Source organism: Neophocaena asiaeorientalis, unplaced genomic scaffold (genome assembly GCF_003031525.2).
Source record: "Neophocaena asiaeorientalis asiaeorientalis breed wild unplaced genomic scaffold, Neophocaena_asiaeorientalis_V1.1 scaffold400, whole genome shotgun sequence".
Lineage (NCBI taxonomy): Eukaryota > Metazoa > Chordata > Mammalia > Artiodactyla > Phocoenidae > Neophocaena > Neophocaena asiaeorientalis.
The window spans coordinates 3876256-3882255 of NW_020175089.1; the positions used below are offsets into that span (position 1 = coordinate 3876256).

Here is a 6000-nt window from a genome sequence, read left to right on the forward strand (position 1 = left end):
TTAGACACACTGCACGCAAATTCTGGGGCTTCCCCGAGGCGTTCGCTGCAGAGGCCGCCCGTGGTGGGGGAGGGGTTTGGAGCAGGCCAGGGAAAGCAGCCGTAACTTCCCAATTAGGAGAGAACAGCCTGATGCCTTGCGGAGACCCCCTCCCTTCCCCCAATCCGATCCACTCGTGAGTCCGCAGAGAAAACTGGCCCAGAAAAGTCGCCAGGCCCCGATTACACTCACCGCCCCGCAACAGCAGCCGCCTCAAACCGGAAGCGGTGACTCCACGTTTGTTACCGGAAAAGCAGAGTTTGAAAGGAAGTCGCAGGAACCATCTTTGCTGAGGTCAGAAAAGAACAAGGGAAGGCAGTTACGGCCATCTTGACTGAGGGCATTGGCCCCGCCAGCACTGCTTTCCACAAATGGCTAGTTCGGGCAATTTCTAGAGATTTATTGATAAATGTGCTTGGTGGATACTAAAGGGAACAGGAGAAATATTTTAAACGTTTAAAATTTTGAACGTCTACATTTAAATAAACATAAAATGTAGAGTGAAATTAACAAAGAGAATGTTAATATTTCAACATGTTGCGTTCAGGTAGCTGTACACAACTACCAGAACTGCAGGACCACGCGAAAGAGTTGAGGGTTATTGTTCCATTTCATCACCTTCTTGAAAACGTCCTGTACACTCACAGCCTCCTATAGATGTCTACACTGGGATAGAACCCCATAAATCAGGAGTCCTACACTAGCTGAGGTTTGACCAACTACCTGCCAGATACTTTGAGCTTATGGCAAGCAAGCTGACTGATGTAGTGACCTTTTGAAGACAATTTTTTAAAAAAATAAATTTATTTATTTATTTATTTTTAGCTGCTTTGGGTCTTCATTGCTGTATGTGGTCTTTCTCTAATAAGTTGCAGTGAGCAGGGGCTACTCTTTGTTGCGTTGTGCGGGCTTCTCACCGCAGTGGCTTCTCTTGTTGTGGAGCATGGGCTTTAGGAGTGCGGGCTTCAGTAGTTGTGGCACACGAGCTTTGTTGCTCCACGGCATGTGGGATCTTCCGGGACCAGGGCTTGAACCTGTGTCCCCTGCATTGGCAGATGGATTCTTTTTTTTTTTTTTTTTTTTTTATTGCAGTACGCGGGCCTCTCACTGTTGTGGCCTCTCCCGTTGCGAAGCACAGGCTCCGGACGCGCAGGCTCAGCGGCCATGGCTCACAAGCCCAGCTGCTCCATCCACAGCATGTGGGATCTTCCCGGACCGGGGCACGAACCCGTGTCCCCTGCATCAGCAGGCGGACTCTCAACCACTGCGCCACCAGGGAAGCCCATATTTAGACAAACCTAACAAGGTGACTGTAAATTTCACTTTTGCTTCCAGCTTTATGCTTTGATAATCAGTGTATAAGTTTTTTGTTAATATTTACTTATTTACTTATTTGCTGCACAGGGTCTTAGTTGCAGTATGTGGGATCTAGTTCCCCGACCAGGGATCAAACCCAGGTCCCCTGCATTGGGAGTGCAGTCTTAGCCACTGGACCACCAGGGAAGTCCCAATCAGTGTATAATTTTGATTTTCACTTTTTTCCATGTGTATCTCACAAAAATACACATGCTACTCTTCCAAAGTAGCATGATAGATTGTGATTAGAGAAAGCCTGGAATGACATTATTTTCCCGTCCGTGTTAGGAATGATAAACTCAAATATAATTGAATGAAATTAATTATCTCATTATGCAACCATTAAAACTGACTTTAAAAATAACAACTTGTTGGGGAACTAAGATCCCACATTCTGTGGGGTAAGGCCAAAAAAAAAAAAATTACAACTTGCTACAGGACTTCCCTGGTGGTCCAGCGGTTAAGACTCCATGCTCCCAATGTAGGGGACCCATGTTCGATCCCTGGTCAGGGAACTAGAACCCGCATGCCGCAACAGGATCATGCATTGCATTCTCAGTTTTCATGTCTCTTTAGTCTCCTTTAACCTCCGTTTCTGTCTTTGTATTCTTGACGTTGACATTTTTGAAGAGTACAGGTCAGTTATGTTGTAGAATGTCTCTCAGTGTGTTTGTCTGATGCTACCACCTGGTTCTCAATGGCATTGAACATTGCTGATCACTCCCTCTCTCTGGAAAGCCCTTGTCCCTGAGGTCCCCTGATACCACCTTCTTCCAATGTTTCTCTTTCGCCTCTCAATCATCTAAATCACCTTTACAAACTCTTTCTCTTCAACGTGGACCTCTCTCAGTGTTCTTAAATCGTCTTCTCTTTTCCCTCCCATGCCGATGATTCCCAAACCTCTAAGCCAGTCTCCTCCTGCGATTCAAGTTGACATATCCTCCAATACCTTTATCTCAACCTCCACCACAAAAATTGTAAGAAAGAAGTGTTTATTATTTGCCGCAAGTAAGAAAAACATCAAGACCTCTCCCAAAGCAGTGTCTTCCCAAAGCAGTGTCTCCCCGAAGAGCATAATTGAGGAATTTTTTTTTTTTTTTGCGGTATGCGGGCCTCTCACTGCTGTGACCCCTCCTGTTGCGGAGCACAGGCTCCGGACGCGCAGGCTCACCGGCCCAGCTGCTCCGCGGCATGTGGGATCTTCCCGGACCGGGGCACGAACCCGTGTCCCCTGCATCGGCAGGCGGACTCTCTACCACTGCGCCACCAGGGAAGCCCGAGGAATTTTTAAGCTAAGCATACATGCATATTCACGTAGGGGTCTGAGCAGAGGATAATTAGCATAGAATTGGGGCAAAGGTTGACAGAGTCCAAGCTTTCATTGACTGAAGTCATGAAGGTCAGTAAATGTCAATATCTTCATCCCTTAAGTTCCAGTTGATCTGGTGGTTGAGTGCTGGTGGGAGCAGTGGTTAAATTCTGCAAAACAGCTCAAGAAATTGCTTCAGGTTAATTTTTACCATTGAAACAGAACTGGGAGTATTTACAACAGATTTATTATCTTTGTTATTGTTACTTCTCTTGCCTGATAATAGTCATTTGTTCCTGCATTCTTTTTTTCCCTTAAGATCATTAATTACTGAGACTCGTTCAAGGGCAAGCATTGTGCCCAGGCTTAGATCACAAAATTGGCTTAGGCCAAAAATGGCTTCTCTTATGTCAAGAAAGCCATGCCTGGTTCTCTGAGGAACCCCTACCCTATCTGCTTACACTCACCCCCACCCCAAATCTCCTGTCTCAGTGAGTCAGACCGTTTGGTTGCCAAAGACAGAAACTTTTTCTCCTCCTTTGTCAGCATGTCCCATATCCATCAGTAATCTTACAGATTCTTTCTCTTAAAGATCTACTGAATAGATCTTAATTCTCTCCATCCTCACTGCAACTTTCTGAGTACAGCTCACCATTATTCACTACCTAGATGACAAAAGCTTTCCATCTCCCCCTGAAGCCAGAGTTCTCTTTCTCTTCTTTTTTTCTTTTTTTTTTGGTCCCTCCGCTCAGTGCTGAGCCCTAACCACTGGACAACAAGGGAACTCCCCAGAGTTTTCTTTTTTAAATGAGGAGTAATCATACCACTCTCTTGCCCTCCCTCAGGCTGAAACTCAAACTTCTTTCTTTTTTCAATTATTTAAAAAAGTTTTTTTTGGGGAGGCCATGCAGTGTTGCATGTGGGGTCATAGTTTTCTAACTAGGGGTTGAACGCAGGCCTCCTGCAATGGAAGGGTGGAGTCCTAACCACTGGACCACCAGGAAATTCCCTGAAACTCTTAACCAGGCTTAGAGGACCCCTACTCCTTATCTCCCATTACTATCCCCCAACCCTCCACATATGCACCATTTTCTTTTCCTTAAATACTCCACACTTGCTCTCTCTCACCTCTGAGCTTCTTACCCATACAATTTCCTCCTTAGGAACACTCTCCTCTCCTCTTCTTCTGTCTCTCCCATGCTTCTGATCTCAGCTTTAGGGAATTCTTCCAGGAAACCTTCTCTGACTTGTCAAATATGAGTTAGTTGTCCCTCCCAGGAAGGCTCACACTCCTCCTGATTATCCTAAACTCCTTTGCCTTTTTGGTTTCCCCTACTAGACTGTAAGTGCCTTGAGGGCAAGTACCATGTCTATTTCATACTTGTAGTCTAGAGACCTGCCTAATGACTCACATGGAAGTACTCAAGAAATTTCTGTTATATGCAGGAATAAATAAATCTCTTCCCAGGTCTCCTCCATTCCCCACCCCACTCAACACTTACAACCTGCAAGAAGTGTAAAAAACATGACTTTTTCCTGACCTGTTATCAGTGAAACAACCCTTGGAGCCTTTTGCCACGTCATTCTTTCCTTGAAAAACAAGTTTGTTTACTTATAAACTAATTCTCATTTATTCTCCTGTGGCCTTTCTGTGATAAGTTTTATCTTTCTGATGGGAGCAATTTCCTGGAGCAATTTCTGAAGACTGGAGTGACTTTCTTTGCCATATAGCATGCCTCAGACCATCCTTTTTGGTAATACCACTTTCACTTGGTCAGTGCACAAGAAATGAAAACTAATTGAAGTCATCATCAAAACAAAATAGTTAATAATTGGGACCTTTAATCTGCAGAGATGGCAAAACAGTTTATTGCAGTCCAAAAGGGCCAAAAGGGAATGCTGTTTTGCCATTGATTGAATAATGACTGTATAAATTGAGTTATGTCACAGTTTTATGAAACTTTTATATTTCAGAGTTGATTTTTCTACCATCAGCTAAGCAAGCTACTTTAGCCAAATCTATTTCAGCAGAAAGAAGTCATTTTAGGTGAAAGACCAAAATAGCTCTTTCAAAGTAGAATAATATTGTTTGCAATGACCTTACCTCTCTTTGTCATTCTGAACTGTGATCTAATTGCTCTTCCATCTGGGGATTTACCTTTAAGAAAGAAGAAAGGAAAACTTACTTCAAGGGTTAGGTAACTGATGAATTTCAAGGCATTTTATTGTTTTTCAGTCATGCAATATTATAAAACTATAACTAAGCAATAAGTTGATAACAAAAGAAAGAATATCAGATAGATATTCCCTGACCAGACTGGAAGATCCATAAGGGTGGAGGTGTGGGTTTTATTTACCAATGAATACCCAGCACTGGACAGTGTCTCACTCATTATAATGAACATAAGCTTGGACCTTAAGATCTAAAAATCAGTGCTAGCACAATACTAGGCAAATAGTAAAGACTTTAAAAATACTGCTTATTGGACATTCCATGATACTGGAGAAAAACATCTATTCCTAGCAACTCGACCCTTATGAGGACTTAACAAATAACATATGATTTCATGATGAAGGGGACAGATATGTCTGACCAACAGCCCAGAGCCACCATGGACTGTCTACACTCAACCGTGGAGCAACAGGTGCCTGAATGTGCTGTCAGGAGACTGAGCTTCAAACCTAACCAATTCTATGAGTGTAGCCATTTAACCGCTGTGAGCCTTAATTTTCCCACCTCTAAATCCTTTCCAGGACTATTGAAAAAAAAAAAAAAAAAAAAAAAACTGCTTGATGGAGTAATTGACTGGCTGATGGCCAACAATACTAAATTCACTTTTCTCCCAAATTAATGATTTGAGCAAGGCCAGTGTCTCCCTTGATGTAACAGGAAGAGAACGACCAAATCTCTAGAAACTCTTATCAATGGAGAAGGCACTGACTTAAATCTGCATAACAAGCTTTCCCTTGTTTACTGTGCTTTTCCTGTGCCAATAACTGACTGGCCCCACCCTCAACATCCTCTCTTGTCTTTAGCTGAGGGTAGTCTTTAAGGTGAGAGTTTGGGCCATTTTGGTGAGTTACTCAGTTTTCCTGGGTCTCTCCCATGTACACATGTTATTAAACGTATTTAATTTTCTCCTGCTATTCTGTCTCATGTCAGTTTAATTCAAGACCAGCCAGAAAAACCTAGAAGGGTAGAGGAAAATGTCTTCCTTCCCTACAGAGGCTTATTATCCCTTAGGGTTTCTGTGGGCCAGTTTTCTGGCAGTGGCATGGTTAGATGCAGTCGCGTC

At 43.3% G+C, this 6000-nt stretch overlaps 1 protein-coding gene across 10 annotated transcripts in view; it reads right to left on the minus strand.

Moving 5' to 3' along the window:
* The window catches only part of SHLD1 (shieldin complex subunit 1), a 90603-nt gene extending 90228 nt beyond the window's left edge, over positions 1-375 (minus strand). For 6 of the 10 annotated variants that reach the window (XR_003005826.1, XM_024764237.1, XM_024764241.1 and 3 more), the window contains exon 1: positions 232-375. The gene's annotated coding sequence lies outside the window, so the exon portion shown is untranslated. The remainder of the gene's footprint in view (positions 1-231) is intronic. The other 4 variants (XM_024764239.1, XM_024764238.1, XM_024764236.1 and 1 more) reach the window with 2 other exon arrangements.
* Between the last annotated feature and the right edge of the window lie 5625 nt (positions 376-6000).